The sequence below is a fragment of the Pelophylax lessonae genome (assembly GCF_965119305.1).
Source record: "Pelophylax lessonae genome assembly, chromosome: 8".
Classification (NCBI taxonomy): Eukaryota; Metazoa; Chordata; class Amphibia; order Anura; family Ranidae; genus Pelophylax; species Pelophylax lessonae.
Window position 1 is genome coordinate 263,283,427 of NC_138775.1, and position 21,809 is coordinate 263,305,235.

Consider the following 21,809-nt stretch of genomic DNA (forward strand, 5'->3'; position numbering starts at 1 on the left):
GCTGGACACAGGACTGCACAATACACAGAGCGCTGGGTACAGGACTGCATAATTAACAGAGTACTGGGTACAGGACTGCATAATACACAGAGCGCTGGGCACAGGACTACATAAAACACAGAGCACCGGGCACAGGACTACATGATACACAGTGCGCTGGGCACAGGACTGCATAATACACAGAGTGCTGGGCACAGGACTACATAATAAACAGAGCACTGGGCACAGGACTGCATAATACACAGAGCACTGGGCACAGGACTACATAATACACAGAGCACTGGGCACAAGGCTGCATAATACACAGAGTGCTGGACACAGGACTACATAATACACAGAGCGCTGGGTACAGGGCTGCATAATACACAGAGCGCTGGGCACAGGACTGCATAATACACAGAGTACTGGGTACAAGACTGCGTAATACACAGTGCGCTGGGCACAGGACTGCATAATACACAGAGCGCTGGGCACAGGACTGCATAAAACACAGAGCGCTGGGCACAGGACTGCATAATACACAGAGCGCTGGGCACAGGACTGCATAATACACAGAGTACTGGGTACAAGACTGCGTAATACACAGTGCGCTGGGCACAGGACTGCATAATACACAGAGCGCTGGGCACAAGACTGCATAATACACAGAGCGCTGGGCACAGGACTGCATAAAACACAGAGCGCTGGGCACAGGACTGCATAATACACAGAGCGCTGGGCACAGGACTGCATGATACAGGGAGTGCTGGGCACAGGACTACATGATACATGGAGCACTGCGTTTAGGACTACATAATACACAGAGCGCTGGGCACAGGACTACATAATACACAGGAGGGTGTTTGGCATAGAGTACAGGGTTCATAGATTTGCTATGCACAAAGCACACTTCTGCCTCCACATCCATAGCTCACCTCTGCACCCTTCTCTCACAGATTATCTCTGCAGCCATCTCTTAGCCCCTCCCCCACAACAGCTAAACACTTCATCTCTCCATGCAGCAGCATCAGCTCTGACCCCTCCTCCCCCACTGCCCTCACCTGTGTACAAACAGACCCCCCCCCCCATTTGCTCACCTCCCGGTCTCAGCCCTCCACACAGTCAACTTGATCTGCCTCTCCTCCACTGAACAGCAGCAGGAGCGGCAGTGAGATCGTCCAGAAGGGGGCGTCTGCATCCGAGCCACCAGGCTGTTTATCAGCCAGCATGGGATGCCCTGTCTAAGTTTATCGGGGGACAAAACCGGGGACAGACTTGGTCCGAGGACAGTGTCCTCAGTCTGGGGATGTCTGGTCACCCTATTCTAGGAACACCTTGATACCAGAAAGAATAAACTCCTGTGCACATTCTATGCACGCCTTGGTACCAGAATGAATGAAGTGAGCATGCTTAGCTCCGTGTAGACTCTAGGCACATCTTGGTACAAGAAAAAATAAAATCCTGTGCACATGTGCAGATCAGTCTACTTTCTAGGCACAGCTTGATGCCAGAATGAATGAAGTCTTGTATACATGCACAGAAGTTACGACTATCTCCTGCCAGCCAATCAAGACGGCCAAGGATCCTGCACCTGGAAAAAGTCAAGGAGAGATCCCAGGCTTGCCCCCTGTCAACTTCTGACCCGAGCTTACCATGTGGAATACCCCAGCTCTATTGGGCTTCCCCATGTATATGTATATCTTGTTGATGGTGTTTTCAGGGCAATGATCTTTGTTTGTCTGGCTATGTAAGAATCGTTATGGCTTAGGGGAATTATTACCTCCTCTGATACTTTCATTTATGTATATGTAGAAGTCCATTTTTTGGTTTTGCTTATGACATGATCTTTTCACAGATAAACACAAACCTTCAAAATTTCCTGGCTGTCTCCTGATAAAGTGGTCCAAAATATGCACCTATTCAAGTGTTTCTATAATGTTGTATACATGTTTTACAACTTTCATCATCCCTGACCACTGTGACACCCTGTCACCTTCTTGGATGTTTGCCTGTCTGGCTGGCCCCCTTCCCTCCACAGCCCCTGGGGAGAACTACATGGACTGTTTGGGGATCTCTTTCTGTTTGCCTTCATCTTCATCTCCAATGGGGAGTCCTATGGGAACCATGAATCTACTTGACTGTTTACCCTGATTTGGAAGTTTGTTAGGACTATTATATACACAATTGTAAGCTTTGGTCTTCCCTCTACTTTTTTTGCCTGCTTCCCAATCCCTCCCCCACCACCAGTCCCCCCCCCCCCACCTATTTTACTTTCTTATCCTTCCTTTCTGCTCTGAGGCCTAACAACTGTCTCTAATTTCAGGCATGTATATATGTATCTCCTGAGGAAGCGAGCATGGTCTCACGAAACGTGTAGAGAAATTTTATCATATACCGTATTTTCCGGCATATAAGATGACCCCCAACTTTTCCAGTTAAAATATAGAGTTTGGGATATACTCACCGTATAGCTGTACTGGTGCTATAATGTATGAACAGGTACAGATATTGGTGCTGTACTGTATGTGGTGCCCAGTATACAACCGGTGATTGGCTGGTTGTAAGCCTGCTTGGATTGGTCAGCTCTCCCTGCCTGCCCAGCCCTCCCTGGTCTCAGAGACTATCAGAGCGGTATGCCCGGGGTATGGAAAAAAGAGAGAGAGAGCGGCGATGTGACCAGAAAAACACCCGTTTGGCCCGCCCTTGTATCCTATTACCGTACCTCCTTCTCTGCCTCTCAGATCTCGCACATGCGCGCCTGCACCGCTTTACTGCAGTCCTCAGGAGCGAGATGCAGGAGGTATGGTAGTAGGATACAAGGGCAGGCCAGACGGGTGAAAGAGGCGTGTTTTTCTGGTCACATCGCCGCTCTCTCTCTTTTTTCCATACCCTGGGCTTACCGTGGCCATTTTTGAAACCCCCCCCCACCACATATTCTCCAGTTCAGCTCCAAAGTTTCAGCATTCAATATATAATTTCAGCATCCAATATCCTATAAGACGACACCCGGTGTATAAGACGATCCCCGACTTTTGAGAAGATTTGACTGGGTTAAAAAGTCGTCTTATACGCTGGAAAATACGGTATACATTTACACTTTGGATTGTAAGTCATATTATGATTAATGTAACTATGGAAACCCATGCATATATCTATGTACTTATGTCTACTAGAATTATTTCAATTGTATGTACCAAAGTGTTAAAAATGTAATACATTTTGTACATTTTATACCTTGTGGTTTGTGTCTTGGGCATTCTTCTTTTTTGTATTCATGCATATCGGGACTAAGACACTTTCATGCCCCTCATATGCCAGCTCTCCTCTGTGTTGTACACATGTAACCACCAGGAATTTATGTACACTTTGATGTGTTTTATTATCACATGTACAATGTCCAATATATCTACTTTGAAATTGTAATATCAAATACATTTTTGTACATTTTTAACAGTCCACAAATGGTCAACATAAAATTTAACTGAACTTGAGCAGTTCTGCAAAGAAGAGTGGGCAAATATTGCAAAGTCTAGATGTTCAAAGTTAGTAGAGACATATCCTAAACAGACTAAAGGTGGTAATAAAAGCAAAATGTAGTCCAACAAAATAATGACATAAGGGGGGGGGGGGGGTGATCCTTTTTCCAACTCAGTGATTCTGTTTTTTTTTTTTTTTTACTGACATGTTGGTGTTATATCTTTCACTTGGATGTTATAAGTTGCACTCAGTATATACAGCTAGATAAAACAAAAACTGTGTCTGTCTTTATTTCAGATAGTAGATAACAGCAGGCCATGAGACATCCACACATGTGTGTCACCCTAGTGAAATGGCTGTCCTTCACAACAAAATGGACCATTCTACAACTCTCCCGCTTCTGTATGTCCTCTTCCTGCTGCAAAATGACAGTTAATAGTGGGAGTCGAAGGACGGTTATCAAACGGTATTACAAAGTGTTTTTCTATTCCTTGAAACAAGGTTAAAGAACAATTCCTGGGAAGAAGTGAATTCAATCATTGAGCTACTAATGCTATGCAGGGTACACTGTGACTGTGCTAATATTAGAAAATCCACTCAATTTACCTTAAAGAGCAATTCAAGACAACAAGGGAAATCAGTCAGTGAGCTACTAATACTACCGAATAAACATTGCAATTGTGCTATAATATTAAAGAAACACTTAACTAAGCTGTATCTGAGCATCACAAACTCAAAACACTATTTCATTTTTTTAAATCTAAAGCAAATTCCCCCATCCATCCAGGTCTTCATGATTTATTTTGTTGAGAAATTGCTTTAAAAAACACCCCCCCCCCCCCTAGCATTTCTAGCTGTGGCCGTTTTGGGTAAAGGCAGATACTTCATGTAGCATTTACTTCCTGGAATCCATTTGCCCTTAGCTCAGACATGCAAGCAAGAGGGTGTGCTTAGCTGAGAAAGTCCCTATTCCCCTCCTCTAGGAAGAAATCAAAAGGCCCATGAAGACTCCTGGGATGTTTGACATCATTTTGGCCTAGGCCAGAACCCAGGAAGCAACTAAAGAGATGTAAAAAAATAAATAAATATAAATATAATATATCATCCTATCTATATACTAATGTTAGAAGCATAATGATTAAAACAGTTAAAGGAAACTCCAACCCCCCCCGCAAAAAAAAAACAAAAAAAATAAAAATAGATGTCACCATCTACAAATACTGTGGCTGCTGACTTTTAACCACTTGCCGACCAGTCACTGGGACTGTACTGCGGCAAAGTGGCTCGATTCCGTCCAGCGACGTAGACCTACGTCACTGGACTCCTCCCCTTCTGGGCGGCGCTCCCGCCCCGCCGGAGGCTCGCGCCGCCGGAGGCTCGCTCCCGCTGTATTCAGTCACAGCGGGAGTCGGGCCAGGGGAGGAGTCTGGAGATCCACCCGCTTGTGTAAACAAAGCGGGCGTATCTCCTAAGTGACAAACAGAGACAGATTGCAGGGTTCAGCATAGCTGAACCTGCGATCTGTCCCTGTGTCACTCAGTCACCTCCCCCCATACACGTTAGTAAGCACCAGGCATACATTAACCCCTCCCTCTCCAATAAAGTTAACCCCTTCCCGGCCAGTGTCATTTTTACAGTAACAGTGCATATATATAGCACTGATTACTGCAGTAATGTCACTGGTACCCCCAAAAGTGTCAAAAATGTCAGTCAAGGGTCCGATCTGTCCGCCGTAATGTCGCAGTCCCGCAAAAAAAATCACAGATCGCCGCCATTACTCGTTAAAAAAAAAAACACCAAAAATGACATAAATCTTTCCCTTAGTTAGTAAACGCGATAACTTTTGCGCAAACCAATCAAAATACGCTTATTGTGATTTTTTTTACCAAACATATGTAGCAGAAAACAAATTGGCCAAAAATTAAAAAAAATTTAGATTTTTACATTTTTTGGGGGGGGAATTTCATATTAAAAAATGTGAAAAATATTGTTATTTTTTCAAAATTTACAATTTTTTTGTTTATAGCGCAAAAAGTAAAAATCGCACAGGTGATCAAATACCACCAAAAGAAAGCTCTGTTTGTGGGAAAAAAAGGACGTAAATTTTGTTTGGGTACGGCGTTGCATGACCGCGCAATTGTCCGTTAAAGTCGCACAGTGCCGAATCGCAAAAAGTGGCCTGTGCGTAAGACAGCAAAATCCTCCGGTGGTAAAGTGGTTAATATAAGGACACTTACCTGTCCAGGGATTCAGCGATGTCCTCACCTGAACTGATTCTTCAATCTGCTTTGGGTTCAGGTGACGGTGTCCTGCCGAAAGCGAGTGTACACTGGGAATAATTGGAGATTTCGAGCACTTGCTGTTTTCACACAACACCGGAAAGCCTTTACACCCGAGTACATGGTATAATTAGTGCAGATTCTTACTCCGCGCGGTATTTGTCGCCGCCTTGGAGGCGGCCATGTTTTTGGTTACTAGCGGGCAGTGTAAGAATCTGCACTAATTATACCATTATACCATGTACTCCGGTGTAGAGGCTGCCGGTGTTGTGTGAAAACACCAAGTGCTCAAAATCTCCAATTATTATTCTCCGTCTACAGGAAAGATTTATGTCATTTTTATTGTTTTTTTTTTTTTCTACTAGGAATAGCAGCAATCTGCGATTTTTTGCGGGACTGCGACATTGCGGCGGACAGATCGGTCCCCTGACTGACATTTTTGACATTTTTGGGGGACCAGAGACATTACTACAGTAATCAGAGCTATAAATATGCACTGTTACTGTAATAATGACACAGGTAGGGAAGGGGTTAACATTATGAGTGATCAAGTGATTCTAACTTTATGGGGGCGTGGCTTCTGAAATGACCATAGAGACATGTGATCCTATATAGAAGGATCACGGGGGCTTTATGATCATTCCAGGGAGAAGAACGGTCAGCTGTGTTTACAACATGTGAAAAAATAAGTTTCAGCGCTGACTGTTCTTCTCTCTCAGCAGGGAACGATCTCGGGTGTCAGGCGCCAATCGGAGCCACTTGACACACACTTCGGCTTCCCCGCCACCACCGGCGTGCGCTTGCCCTCTAGCCTCCTGAGAGCGAGCGACGTAGACCTAGGTCGCTTTGCCCAGGAGCGGCTGCTTGCCACAAGTAAATCTGTGGTAGGTGGTCGTTAAGTGGTTAAGGAAACCTTAATTGTATGATATTCAGATGACCACTAGAGGGAGCGCTATTCTATATACAGTAAAACCTTGGATTGTGAGCATAATTCGTTCTGGAAACATGCTTGTAATCCAAAGCACTCTTATATCAAAGCGAATTTCCCCATAAGAAATAATGGAAACTCAGATGATTCGTTCCACAAGTCCTTCAGTTTATAGTCTATATACAAAGATTATAGCAATGTGATTGGTTGTGTAACCATAAAATGTCCATCCACAATATGCAGCCTTCCCAAGGGGATTAGAAGCAAAATCTAGCAGAGCTACAGAATATAAGAGAGATGAGAGGCGCCTCTAAGTGTAGCAATATGGTTACATTTATTGAAGGTTCAACATTTAGCAACTCACATGGTTGATGATTAAAATAGGCACATCTAAGTATACAGGCATCTGGGGTAAAGCTGTCCACATAGTCCATCTTCTGAACCACCGGCTCTCACCACTGTCAGTCTGCAATCCTGACCGGGAAGAATAGCCTGCAGTAGAGTGATCTGAAAGTGAGGCTTTGAATCACTCGTGGAGTGCAGCGGGGAAGGGATAATGAAGATGGCAGTGCAGAAGATGGTCTATGTGGACAGCTTTACCCCGGATGCCTGCATACTTAGATGTGCCTGTTTTAATCATCAACCATGTGGGTTGCTAAATATTGAACCTTCATTAAATGTAACCATATTGCTACACTTTAGAGGCTCCTCTCTTTTTTTTTTACATGATGCTACTTGTATATCAAGACATCGCTTGTATATCAAGTCAAAATTTATTTAAAAAATGTGCTTGTCTTGCAAAGCGCTCTCAAACCAAGTTACTCGCAAACCAAGGTTTTACTGTATATGTGAAATATAGTGAGTGTAAGGCCCCTTTCACACTTGTGTGACTTGTCCTGGGACTTGGGACTGCAAAGTCGCATGACAAGTCTTACCCCATGATTTACAGTGAGTACCGTTCATATCTGTGCGACTTCAAAGTAGTCCCTGCAATACTTTGGTCCAACTTTGATGCAACTTGAGGTCCATAGACCTCAAGATTACACAGGCAATGCTTCAAGTCTAGGCAAAGTCACTCCACTTTCAGGTCGTACAAGTGTGAAAGGGCTCTAAGGCCCCTTTCACACACGGTAAGGCGGACTCCCTTTTTCTCAGCGGGGGATTGATCCGCCGATTCCCTGCTGAGCAGGCGGATGGCAGCTCTGTCTCTGCGCTGTTTGCAGAGACAGAGCTGTCAGGTCCCCATTCTTCTCTATTAGGGAATCGGATGAGAATGGGCTGCCTGTCCGTTCTCATCCGATCTGATCCGCCAGACGGATGGAAAATAGGGTTTCCATCCATCCAGATTTGACGGACAGGATCGGATTGGATGCCAGCGGACGTGTCTCCGCTGACATCCGATGCCCCATAGAGATGTATGGGGCATCCGTTCAGATCCGCCTGAAAAATGGACAGGCAGATCTGAACGGTCCGCTTGTGTGAAAGGGGCCTAAGTGTGTGTTGGCCTTTTCGCCAGCCAATTACACCTGCCCTTAGAAAGACCACACCAGCTTGTACATGCGTGTTAGCTGTCTGTGCATAAGTCAGATGGTCCCCTAAGGGAGACGGAGTGAGTTTACCCCCTCATTGCAGTGTGGGTAATCTGATCTCCCCAGCTCTCTAGGTTTATTTCCTATCTACTTGATTAAAAAAAAAAAAAAAAAAAAAAAAAATTTTTTTACATTTTTTTTCTGTATTCTCTTCGTCCTAAATATTATACATGATAAAGGAAATATTAAAAAAAAACAATTCATCCCTTTTAAGTACAGTAATATATAACTAAAGCATATAAATATTTTCAGATTCTTGTCAAGTATTCCTCAACATCTTCCCAAATCCCCTTTGAATACATGTCAAAAACATCGAGGGAACACTTCAGAGAGAGCAATTAAATGGAACATTTCTGCTCTCCTAGAAAAAAAAACGTCACTTTCAAGTCTTTTCTGCCAACTTTGAGAATATCCTGCAATTAAAATATTTCCTTTTCCTCCCGCAATCAGCATGTAAAACAGACTTGTCTCAGCTTTTTTTTTTTTTATATTTCCATTTGCAAAAGACTCTTGACACATTTGCTAATGAACAGGCTGCGGCGACACACGGGGACGCTAATTTTTATTTGTTGTTGAAGCCGTACAGGCAAGTCAGAAAGATGTTCTACTTGAAAGTGAGAAAACTCTTTTCACAGTTTGTTAGGCTGACATGAATATATATTCTCATTATCCAGAGCATCTGAATTTTGCTTCTTTCGTTGGATATTAATGTACGCTGCTTCTAGGAAAAAAAAAAAAAAAAAAGTTCAAAGGCGGCGCTAAAGTAACCAGATAACATATGGCAGCCACAGATCTAAAAGTATATGGAAAAAAATTCAGACTGTGACAGGCTGGAGTTATATTTTAGTAGGGCTCAGCAATGGCTTTAAATCATAGCGCCCAACTTTCTGAAATGAGAAAGAGAATTACCTTTCAGCACAAAGTATGTAAGCAGAGGACACACCACTGCTATGCCCCTAGCTGCGGGACCTATGACTAGGGTACTAAAGACGTCTTGTCTCCTTCCGCTTTGACCTGTACCCAGTGGCGGGACAAGGTCATCCAGCGCCCAGGGCAAGGATGCCAAACAGTGCCCCCCCTTCCCTTAGGTTTAGGGTCAACGTGCCCCCCCATCCCTGCAATAAACCATTGTGCCCAGGGCAACCGACCCTCCTGCCCACCCCTTGTCCCGGCCCTGCCTGTACCATACCCTCCAACCCCTTTTATAATCACACGGACAACAAGCTGGAGTTAATGGCCAAAGCAGCTTTTTATTAACCAAACTAATAAATAACACATAAACAAAAACATAACCAATTTAAATACCAGGTATATACAGTGTGACTGGAGCCTCAAGGTCCTAGTGGGCATCACTCACAAGAAAAAATACCTGCGGCCTACTTAAAGCGGAGTTCCACCCAAATGTGGAGCTTCTGTTCATTTGCTTCCTCCCCCCCTCCGGTGCCACATTTGGCACCTTTCGGGGGGGGGGGGGGGGAAACGGGTACCTGTTTTTGACAGATACCCTTCCCCATTTCCGGGAAACAGCATCACGGCGAAGTTAGGTCCCCTCCTCCTACCCCCCACCGCTGAGCCAATCCGAATGTGCAGCGCGCTCAGTGCCATCTTAAGAGCATTATAGGCCCCCGGGCAATGCAGTGCTCTGGCTACAAAATCACCCACGAGAAAAAAAAGGAAATTATCGATAAGGCGATATTTAATGGTACAGCAGTGCCAGGCTAATGACAGCTTCCAATTTTGGCGGCTGGGTCCGGGGGAACACACACACGGATGGGAGTCACACTAGACTGTCCTGTGTGTGCCCATTCCCATGGAGGCGGACAGGCATTCCTGCAGTTGTGGGCTCTCCCTTCATGGCCCAAGTGGCCTGACAGCAGCGCAGGGCTGACAGGCGCTTGCCACCTGCGAAGTTCGGCAGTGGGATGCACACGGGAATTGGGATTAATGCTTGGCTGGGGCTGGGTCGCTGGGCAAGTGGGGCCCCTGGGCAACTGCCCAGCGTGCCCATTCGGTAAGATGGCCCTGAGCGAGCTTCATGCATACACATTAGGGACAAGGCTTCACTGCTGGGTTCCCTTACAGGCAATGGCAGTGGCAACACCCGAAAGCCAATGGAAACATCGACGGAGGTCCTGACATCGCTGGACTCCAGGATAGGTAAGTGTCCTAATATTAAAAGTCAGCAACTACAGTATGTGTACAGTATGTGTAGCTGCTGACTTTTAATTTTTGGAGGGGGGGGGGGGACTCCGCTTTAAAGTGGTTGTAAACTCCCCATTTAGACTTCAGCTCATTGTAATCTGCCTAAACAAAGCAATAGATCGGGGCCTGTAAAACATTGCTTACTTGCATAATCTTCCTGCAATCCTTCCTGAAAGATCTTATGACGTCATCGGCGCATGCTCCGTTTGTCCGTCAATTCACGGCACGATATGTGTGCCGTTTCGGTAAGAACATCATGCCAGGTCTCCCAGTACGTCAGAAAACGGCAGAGCTATGAAGCCTCGCGATTGTGCCTTTCTCCCCAGCTTCCTGGTTTGTGGGCATGGCAAATATGAACTGTGGAGCTCAGTTGCCGTAGTAACGGCGATCGAGAAAAAGGCATGAACAGCAGCAAATCGCGCATGCGTGAGATTTCGGAAAAGGAATACTGTAAGGGGGGAAATGATGTCCGCAGGGGGAGCCAACAGCAGCAGATAACATGGCGCAGCCGAGACCAGGAAGCAGCAAAAAAAAAAAAAGGTATTTTATGAACATTTTAATTTAACTATTCAATGTGCAATGCATTATTATTGTATGTTCTTTACATACATGCGAAAAAATAGATTTTTACAGCTGAGTTTACTTCCTCTTTAACCACTTACCGACCAGCCACGTAGACCTACGTAGGCTGATTTTAAGTGGTTGTACCGGGGTGATGCCTCTAGGTACTGTTTTTCAGAGCCGGCGGTCGGCTTTCCGGCAGTAACGACTGATGCGCTCAGGAGCCGCTCGATTGTTACCCCAGTGAGCGGGAGGGGACGCCGCCCATCCCGCTGCCTTCTGCGGCTCTGCCCGGGTCTCCCGTCCCACCGGGAGACCCGAGACCCAAGCAGCCGATGCGGCTTCGATTGGGTCTCCGATGACGTAACCCGGAGGCGGCGTCCATGACGTCACGTCCGGGTTACCCGGCTGCTAAAGGCGCCGGATTTAAAAAGTGAATGTATTCAGAAATGCAGTTTTCGGCGTTTTAAATACATGGAAGTGTAGTGGAGGGGTCTAGGGTCTTTTAGATCCCTGATCCCTCCATAAAGAGTACCTGTCACTGCATATTGCCGTCACAAGGGATGTGTACATTGCTTGTGACAGCAATAAAAGTGATCAGATTTTTTTTTTTTTTAAAAAACCTTTGCTAAAATAAAAAACAAAAACTAAAATAAATAGGAAAAAAAAAATTTAGCCGCCCCCATCGCCGTGAGCTTGTGCATGAAAGAAAATGTTTACGGAAGTCGCGCCCGCAAATGAAATCGCTGTTCAAACCACACATGTGAGCCATCGCCGCGATCGCAAGAGCGAGAGCAATAGTATAAAAAAGAGCTACTCTCTAACTCTAAACTGGTAACAGTTAAAAATGTTTAAATCATCGCCTATGTAGATTTTTATTGACCATAGTTTGTCGCCTTTCCACGGGTGTGCGCAATTTTAAACCATAACATGTTGGGTATCTATTTCACATCATCTTTCACATTATACAAAAAAATGGGCTAACTTTACTGTTTCGTTTTTTTTAAATGCAGTGAAATTTAATTTTTCCCAAAAAATGGCGTTTGAAAGACCGTTGCGCAAATACTGCGTGACAAAAAATATTGCAATGACCACCATTTTATTCTCCAAAGTCTTTGCTAAAAAAATATATAAAATGTTTGGGGGTTCTAAGTAGTTTTCTAGCAAAAAATACAGATTTTAACTTAAAAATGGGCTCAGTCCTTAAGTGGTTAAAACAGGCCTCACCCCGGAAGCAAAGGATCAGGGCTGCTCTGTGCAAAACTATTGCACAGAGCAGGTAATTATAGCATATTTGTTATTTAATCACTTCAATACTGGCCATTTCCCCCCTCCTCCTGCCCAGGCCAATTTTAAGCTTTCAGTGCTGTTGCACTTTGAATGACAATTGCGTAGTCATGCAGCACTGTACCCATATGAAATGTGTATCATATTTTGTTTGAGACAGATAGAGCTTTCTTCTGGTGGTATTTAATCATCGTTGTGTTTTTGATTTTGTGCTAAGCAAATGAAAAAAGACAGAAAATTCTGAGAAAAAAAAAGCTTTTATAGTTTGTCATACACTTATTACTTTCCAAATAAGTATTTTTTTTTCTTCACTGATGTGCGCTCATGAGGCTGCGCTAATGCGCACTGATAGGCTGAACTGATGTATGCTGATGAGGCTGCGCTGATGGGCACTGATAGGCTGCACTGATGTATGCTGATGAGGCTACGCTGATGGGCACTGATAGGCTGCACTGATGAGGTTGCGCTGATGGGCAATGATAGGCTGCACTGATGTGCGCTGATGAGACTGCGCTGATGTGCACTGATGAGGCTGCGCTTATGTGCGCTGATGTGCACTGATGTGCACTGATGTGCGCTGATGAGGCTGTGCTGTTGGGCACTGATAAGCTGCATTGATGGGCCCTGATAGGCAGAACTGATAGGCACTGATAGGCAGAACTGATGGGCACTGATAAGCCCCACTGATAGGCACTGCAAATGAAAAAATACAGAACATTTTGAAAAAAGAAGCTTTTTTCTTCACTGATGTGTGCTGATGAAGCTGCACTAATGCGCACTGATAGGCTGCACTGATGTGCGCTGATGAGGCTGTGCTAATGCGCACTGATAGGCTGCACTGATGTACGCTGATGGGGCTGCGCTGATGGACACTGATAGGCTGCACTGATAGGCACTGATAGGCAGAACTGATGGGCACTGATAAGCTCCACTGATAGGCACTGCAAATGAAAAAATACAAAAAATTTTGAAAAAAAAAAGCTTTTTTCTTCACTGATGTGCGCTGATGAAGCTGCACTAATGTGCACTGATAGGCTGCACTGATGTACGCTGATGAGGCTGCGCTGATGGACACCGATAGGCTGCACTGATAAGCACTGATAGGCAGAACTGATAGGCACTGATAAGCTGCACTGATAGGCACTGATGGGGCTGCACTCATAATTAGGACACTGATGATCAATACTCTGATTATCAGTGTAAGCAGCGTGCTGACAGGCTTGCTGGTTATCGACACTCCTTCCCTCACACAGACACAGCGCGTGAGGAATGGAATGCCGATAACCAGCAAGTCTGTTTACATGTTATCAGCTGTGATTGGACACAGCTGATCACATGGTAAAGGGCCGCTAGGATTAGCCCTTTACCCCAATCAGTGATCAGCTGTGTCTGAAGATCAAAGCCGTCACAGAGCGTGCCCGATGCACGTCACAGGAGGCGCACAGGGGGTGGGTTTTCTGGAAGGATGTCTATGGACGTCCTCCCAGAACAATAATACCGCGCTGTAGCCGTCCTTTGGCTATAGTGTGGTACTGAAGTGGTTAAAAAAACCCTTTAATATTACTTTAAATCAGATGCTGAAAGTATTTAAAAACTGAGAGTTTATTATCAGTTTAACAACCCACCACCAACATTTTTTTTTTTTTTTTATATGTCTTTCAATGTCTTTTCCTTTACTGTGGAAACCTTTATTTTTTAACATCCATCATGTAATGTCAGGTTGCAATATAATATTTAAAAAATAATAATAATAATTTAGTTCACTAGTATATAACATATCTATATATCTATATGGTGTAGCAGCAGCATTCATTTTTAAAAATAACCATTTTAATGATATAAAAATAATTTCAAATATTCAAATACATAGAAAATCCAACACTATCAAAAGTTACCTTAATCTGTCCCCCCCCCCCCCCCCCCCAGAAAAAAAAAACAATATATAATGACAAAGTGATTGCTGACCAACAGTCACCGAGCAGAAATTGTCCGGGTCCTTAGGGGACACACAACCACTGAAGTGGTTTATGAATAAGGCTGAGTTTATATCCCAGCTGCTTCAGCCTACGATCAGAGTGTATGAACCCCTCATAACAAGCTCTTCTCACACACACTCATTAAAGTATTTTACCGGCACCGACGCCCACTTTTTATTCCCTTCTTCATTGACGGAGGCTTTGTTTGTAGGCAGCCAATGTGGACGTCTACGGCCCCAGCAATGGATATACAGGACAGGCCTGTAAACCGTAAGCACCAATAAAAATCAAGTTTACTGAGTGACTTCTGTTCTGCTCCCAATAAAAGTGTCCGCTGGGAAAGATCATTATCAATCACGGCCTTATTGGAGAGGGAGATCGGATACAGAGATAACCCGAAGCTATCAGCCGGAGTGAAGGTGAACTTGGACAGAAGTAATCAGTGTAGAGAAAAAAGGATGTGTGAGCAATGGGAGAGACGTGCCTGTAATATGGAGCAATGGATCATTATGATGGATGCCACGGGGCCTATATAGGACAGCGGCCTAGCTGAGCGGTAAAGCCTCTGATAGAATATTAAGCGCGGTATGGTTTGGAGGAGAAAGGACGCAAACTTGCAGCACATTCCCTTCACTGTTCATCAGGGCGACTGAAAAAGACCAATAAAGTCAGTCAGTTAATGCCCTGGACTTGGCACCTCTGTCACTGCCGCTCTATGAGATAAAGAGCTCATTTCCAGCTTTTATTGGACTTAATGTCTGCAATGGTTTCAATCTAGTATTGCTTCGCTGGAAGGAGGCAGAGAAATCGATAAATAGTCAGCTTCTTTTCACTTTATGTACCTGTAGCGGGGAACACAAAGGAAGGGCCCATTTAGGGCTGCCAACATTTGTCAAGTCCAAATGCAGACACCTCCAGGAGCAGGGAGAGGCAGTGTAAAGCAAAAGGCATTCTGCAGGGGGGGGGGGGGGGGTCTTGCCACATTGCCAATGCCTAATGGTCTTATTCTATAGCAGTTTGCTGTTTGAGGGACATAATGCCAGAGGGGATTAGCTCAGGTGTATTCGGATCTTAGTCTGAACCCACCAGAGCTAGCCTGCCAAGAAGCTGTCACCTTTAGTCACCTTTAGTAGGCCATTCATCAGCTGTACAAATGCAAGGGGTGTGTAGACATGTATCTGCTGGGTGGGGAATGCCTTGGACAAAAAGTCTTCTATGTGATGCATTTTTTTGTGACAGGTTCGCTTTAATAAGACATCAGGGGTCTAGACCCCTGATGTCTCACTTGCTTTTCAGTGAACCCAATGGAGTGCAGATCTCACTGCATTAGCTTCTTCCCGGCCATACTGGCTTTGGAAAGTAAAAGGAGAACTCCGGCGTGACGTTTTACATGTCCTTTCCGGTATATTACCAGGAGAGGGAGATCAGCGACCAGATGTTCACTGATCCTCCCGCTCCTCTACTCTGCGGCACCCACCATTCTGGTCCCGGGTCTGACGATGGGTACACAGAGAGCCTGGGAAACATGATGGAGGCATGGGTTGGGGGGGGGGGGGGGGTGTGTTTTGGACTGGTACATACGGGGCTGTATGGAAGTGATCCAGAGGCCGCACAGCCATCAGATCACTTCTATCTGGCAGCTGACAGTCAACTTGTGAGATTTCCACACTGCAGCTGCTTCAGTTGCCAGGAGTGTGTACAAAACCTCCTGCGCCCACTGACGTACTACACATGCTGGTAGCAGTACAAGGGTTAAAGTGTTACTAAACTCTTGGGTTTTTTTACATTAAAATTATAAACATGTTATACTTACCTGCTCTGTGTAATGGTTTTGCACACAGCAGCCCGGATCCTCTTCTTCTCAGGTTCCACGCCGGCATTCCTGACTCCTCCCTCCTGCCAGGTTCCACCCATAACAAGCAGCTTGCTGTGGGGTCACCTTGTGTTAATTCACACACAGCCGTGGCTTGGTCCCGCCCTCTCTGTCTCCTGATTGGCCAAAAGCCAGTCAGGAGTGCGAGTCCCCACAGAGCCAAGGTTCTCGTGGACATCGCTCAATCGAGATGGGGCTCAGGTAAGTATTAGGGGGGCTGCTGCATACAAAAGGTTTTTTTACCTTCATGCATAAAACACATGAAGGTAAAAAAAACCTTGTGCCTTTACAACCACTTTAAAAGAGAAGTATGCCTTTAAATCTTTTTCCCAATGTATTCTTACCTAGGTGGATGCTGCAGCTGTCCCCTGACGCCTCTACACTCTGAACTGAGCAATCGAACACTGCCAATCGCTCAGTTCTGACAGCTCCCCGAACAGAGAGCTGCTGACTGTCAGTCACCGGCTCTCTGCTCTGCCCCCTCCTCGCTCATTGGAGCGCTGAGCTGCTGAGGAGCAGGGAGCGACCGGCTCAGGGTCTCATCGCTGAGAGGCTGAGCCGGGTGTTAGTCCAGGCACCTGGCGGATCCGGACTCCGTGGTCGTGATGACGCGATGGACCGACTTATGTGACGTCAGCAGAGAGCGGACTTCAGCCCACCCTCTACTGAAAATGGGCCACAGTAGTGGAGAATGATCTGCACTTCTGTGATCCAAAGGAGAAGTACAGCCAAACGAGCTTTGGCTGTACATATCCTTTAAGGTATGATTTTTATTGCACCCAGCTTGGACTGTAGGTATACATATCTCATACAGTACCTGACAAATCCCTGTGTATGCTGCAAATAACTTTAGTAGTTGCTGCTACTACAGTGATAGCTGCAGTATTCTGGGTTCACTGCCACCATTCAGAGAAAGCCTTTGGGGTCACATTTAGCTTTTTTGGTCTCATTTGCACTCACATTCCAGTGTAGTTTTCTGGGATGTATGTAACTTTTAGGGTAAATGCATGTAGAGATTTTACAGGCAATTTCTTTGCCTAGCGTCATTTCCTACCTGGGGAGCCGCACATGCTACATGCAGCCCGCCATACTCTTACTTCTTTGCATTGTTTACTCACGCATGCCTGCACCTTTGAGTTCAGGAAATGCATCATACATTCATGCATAGGTAAATGGCAATGTGCATGAACCATAAAGCCCAGGTCCACCTACAGTACTGCCCTAAACATTTGTTGCAGTGAGTGCACCCAGTGGTGTATTTTGGTTTCATGCTGCCCTAGGCAAGACTAAAATTGGGCGCCCCCCTCCTATGTATATTTGCCCCACTCCTTTTTTAACGGATGTGGCTTCCTCCAAAATTGAAGGACTACAAGTCCCAGCATTACCCCCTGAGATCCAGACTTGTATAAAGTACTCGAAATTTCTACTTGAGTAAAAGTACAAGTGCTCGATCAAAAAGTGACTTGAGTAGAAGTGGAAGTGCTCGCAGAAAAAGTTACTTAAGTAGAAGTACTAAAGTATTTAACATTTTTTTTACTTAAGTATTGCAAGTAGTTTTTTCAAAAAATTTGCTACTTAAGTACTAAAAGTAAAAAGTACCAGTAGTTTTGAAAAAAAAATTCTACTCAAGTACTGAAAGTAGAAGTACAAGTACTGGTTTTATGTAGTTATTAAAGAAAGAAGTCAAACGTTTGAACATCATATTGTTTTTTATTATTTCAAATGATTTATTCAAATGATTAACCTGTGTTTGTTAGTTGTTTCTTGATGCACTTTAAGGGCTGTAGCACCATTTATTTGTTTGTTTCATATTTTCTTTTTATTGGAAAGATTTGGTATAGCAGCTTTTATTATACACAGCCTTTATTTTCGTATGCGCTGATTTACAAATGACATTATACACATTTTATTGAGGTTTATGCAACCTGCCATCTACTGTTCTGGCAGTGGTGATTTTTTTAAAAGTAACGAGTAACTATGCAGCACAAAAAAAAAATACTTGAGTAGAAGTATCGAAATCATCGAAAAAATGTAGTGAAGTAAAAGTAGAAGTAGGAGAAAAAATTCTACTCTAGGAAAGTACAGATACCGCATTTCGGTACTTAAGTACAGTACTTAAGTAGTTCTACTTCGTTACTATACATCTCTGCTGAGATCTCACGAGGGGGGGGGGAGAGGGGGGATGAGAGAGAGAGAGGGGGAAGTGAGTGAGAGAGAGAGGGGGGGATGAGAGAGAGAGAGAGAGAGAGAGAGAGGAGGGGTGAGAGAGAGAGGGGGGTGAGAGAGAGAGAGAGAGAGGAGGGGTGAGAGAGAGAGAGAGGAGGGGTGAGAGAGAGAGGGGGGTGTGAGAGAGAGGGAGGATGAGAGCGAGAGAGAGGGGGTCGAGAGAGAGGGGGGAATGAGAGAGGCGGCTCTAGCAACCAATGGCCAATAGAGTCTCAGGTGGAGGGGGTGGCTTTTTTGCTGCCCCCCTGCAAAGTGCCGCCCTAGGCCTGGGCCTAGTTTGCCTAGGCCAAAATACAGCACTGAGTGCACCGTTCAGCCTAGGAAGCTAAGCTGTCAGCCTCCTACTCCTCCTACTTGTCTGCCGGCATTAGGGCTGGACAGGACACCTGTGCCATCTGCCCACAGCTAAACACCAGAAATCTATGCAACAGGGCAAAATGCCCAGTGTGCAAAAGGCCTTAGGATTTATGGTGCCCCCCATACCTCTAGTTCCTTCCAAATCATCTCCTGTCAGGAGACGTTAGCACAGAAAAAGTCTCTCTTCCCTCCAGTTGTCCTTCGGGTATGTGACACCTTCAAGAGAAAAAAATGGCCCCTGGAAGTTGACGGATAGCTTTGTGTACCACAGACACTTTCCTCCATATTTCATAAATAAAAGTCCTATATTGGACAGATGTTTCTAAAATCACATTGCTCATTTACAGAACGCCAGTGCTTATTACTTAAAAAGCTCCCAGATGAACTCAAATGAACTGTCTCCTCAACCATTTGTCAAACCTTCAGCTCTACAGGACTTGGTTCACAGCACAATAAATCTCCAAAAACCTATATACAGTTGACGCTGTAAATGTTAATTTATGACGTTGAATAAAGTTTTCACTTCAATGAATAACTGCATCAATTTATTTCAGGAGGATCTTTCCAAAGATGGACGTCTGGAGACACGCGACAACTTTTATAGACCCATTTTGATTTATGACAAGGCCACAAAAATGGCCGGGGCAATAAATATGCAGGGCTGGACGTCAACAAATGTACAGATCACACGTTTTTCGGATTCCGGTGGAAAGTGCAACAAATAATGCTCTGGCATCTAATCACACGTCTGCGTATTGATTGCTCTGCGGAGCACTCTCTGTACGGGACAGTGCCCACAGTGTGCCTGGCTCCGCTCCTAACTTTTTTGTCTGCAACAAAGTGGGTTAGCAGATTGGATGTGAAATGAAATCAATTTCTATTGACTTTTTATTGTTTCCCTCTGAGTGGGCCGTCATTTGTTTAATTGAATAATGAGGCAAACAGACAGAAGCTGCCATTTTGAGATGCTTTTAAAGCTGGTGTCCGTATCTATTTATTTAATTCCAATTAAGTTCAGTTTTTATTTATAGGTTAAGGACAAGTTCACTTTTAATTAAATCAGGATTTTGCCTATTCCCACACTCCTGATCATATTTCCTAATGCTAGATGTAGTTGTAAATAGTGCAAGCTGTGGCAGCCTGTCCAGCCCTGGACAGTGTATATGTACTTGCTGTAACCAGGCATTTTATGCTAGGGGTCCACCTGCCCTAGGCCAGCCATAGAGAATAATGCCCATCATGGGTGCATGTGCCAAGCTAGAGGCAGCGAGGGTCTTATTTTCATGGTAACCACAGCACATAGCATTGGGATCTAGAGAGGACATCAACAATGCCTGGCTCAGGGCGGGCTGTCATTACAGGAGTTCAGCTGAGGTTGATATTACCATTGGGAAATTTTATTTTTTTGTGGGGGAAGCGGGTACAGCTATCCGAGTGAAGGTTTACCCCCCCCCCCCTGTTCCCCACAGCCTTCTAGGACATGTCACGGGTCCCCCAAATGCTGTAGGACCATTCACAAAGCAAAGCACGGCTCTCACATGTGTAAAGTAAACATGCTGGCGACTGGACCAATAGACAGCCATACACTCAGCTTGGGTGAGGACAGCACTGAATCCCTGAACAGGTAAGTGTCCTCTTATTGACCACTTTACCACCGGAGGATTTTGCTGTCTTACGTCCAGGCCACTTTTTGCGATTTGGCACTGTGCGACTTTAACTGACAATTGCGCAGTCATACAACGCCGTACCCAAACGAAATTTCCGTCCTTTTTTTCCCACAAACAGAGCTTTCTTTTGGTGGTATTTGATCACCTGTGCGATTTTTACTTTTTGCGCTATAAACAAAAAAACAGCAACAATTTTGAAAAAATAACAATATTTTTCAAATTTTTTATATGAAATTCCCCCCCAAAAAAATGTAAAAATCAAAATTTTTTATCATTTTAGGCCAATTTGTTTTCTGCTACATATTTTTGGTAAAAAAAATCGCAATAAGCGTATTTTGATTGGTTTGCGCAAAAGATCTCCAGACTCGATTCTCCGACGACCGTCGCTCCTCCCCTGGCCCGACTCCCGCTGTGACTGAATACATTGGGAGCGCGCCGCCCACAAGGGGAGGAGTCCAGCGACGTAGGTCTTCGTCGCTGGACGATAACTAACCACTTTGCCGCAGTACAGTCAACGTGACTGGTCGGCAAGTGGTTAAAAGTCAGCAGTATAGTATTTGTACAGTAGCTGGTGACTTTTCATTTTTTTTTTTCCGGGGCGAAGAACCAGCTTACGTTTTATGTAGGCAGTTGTAAGCTGCAGTATTTCAACCTGAAAGTTGCATTATTCATTTCTTCAAGCCGGCGGACGCTCATTGAGGAATAATTGTCCCTTGCTTTGGGCTCCAGACAGTCATCTTGGGGAGGATGGCAATTCTATTGGCCACCCAAGGTTCCGCAGGATTTGGGCAGCCATCTTGACTGAGGATTCCATAAGTGGTTGAATTCTGTGTCATTCAGGGTGTCCACAGTTTGGGAGTAAGCTAGGGGCAGCGGCCCGCTGGATAGAGAGAGAATAGGAGCAGCATGAGACGGAGGTTCTTGACAAAGAGGGAAAGGGTAACTTTCCACTACACAGCGTCTCCTCTGTCAGCTTCCTAGAACTTTCTCCCACTGGCAGCCAGATTTCTGCAGGGACATTTGGGGATCGAAGTGTGAGTTATTCCTCTTCCCTTCCAAGGGAAGGGCTCCTCTCGCATCCTGTGATCTGTAGGTGTATTTCATAACAGTGCTGCCTTTCTTATTAGTAAAGCCGTACCCCTCTAGGAGCTGCCCAGGCCTCCCACTGATTGCTCTGCAGCCAGTTACAGGGTATTTTCACATAGCCAGATGCACACACTCTTCTGCTCGTTATCTTCAATGACCAGTCTAGGGGATTTGTTTTTGTATTTTATTTGGAGAACTTGGATAGGAGAAGGGATTTAGTAGGATACTCCAAATTAACTATTTACAGTTGAGGACAACTCTCTCAATAGAACTGTATCGAAGATCATCTGAGGAACCATACAGCGCCTGCATGGGTTGAACA

General features: G+C 44.9%; 1 protein-coding gene across 1 annotated transcript in view; it reads right to left on the reverse strand.

The window, feature by feature from the left end:
* Nucleotides 1–21,809, reverse strand: part of ST6GALNAC5 (ST6 N-acetylgalactosaminide alpha-2,6-sialyltransferase 5) — a 290,816-nt gene that overhangs the window by 67,825 nt on the left and 201,182 nt on the right. The window lies entirely within an intron of this gene.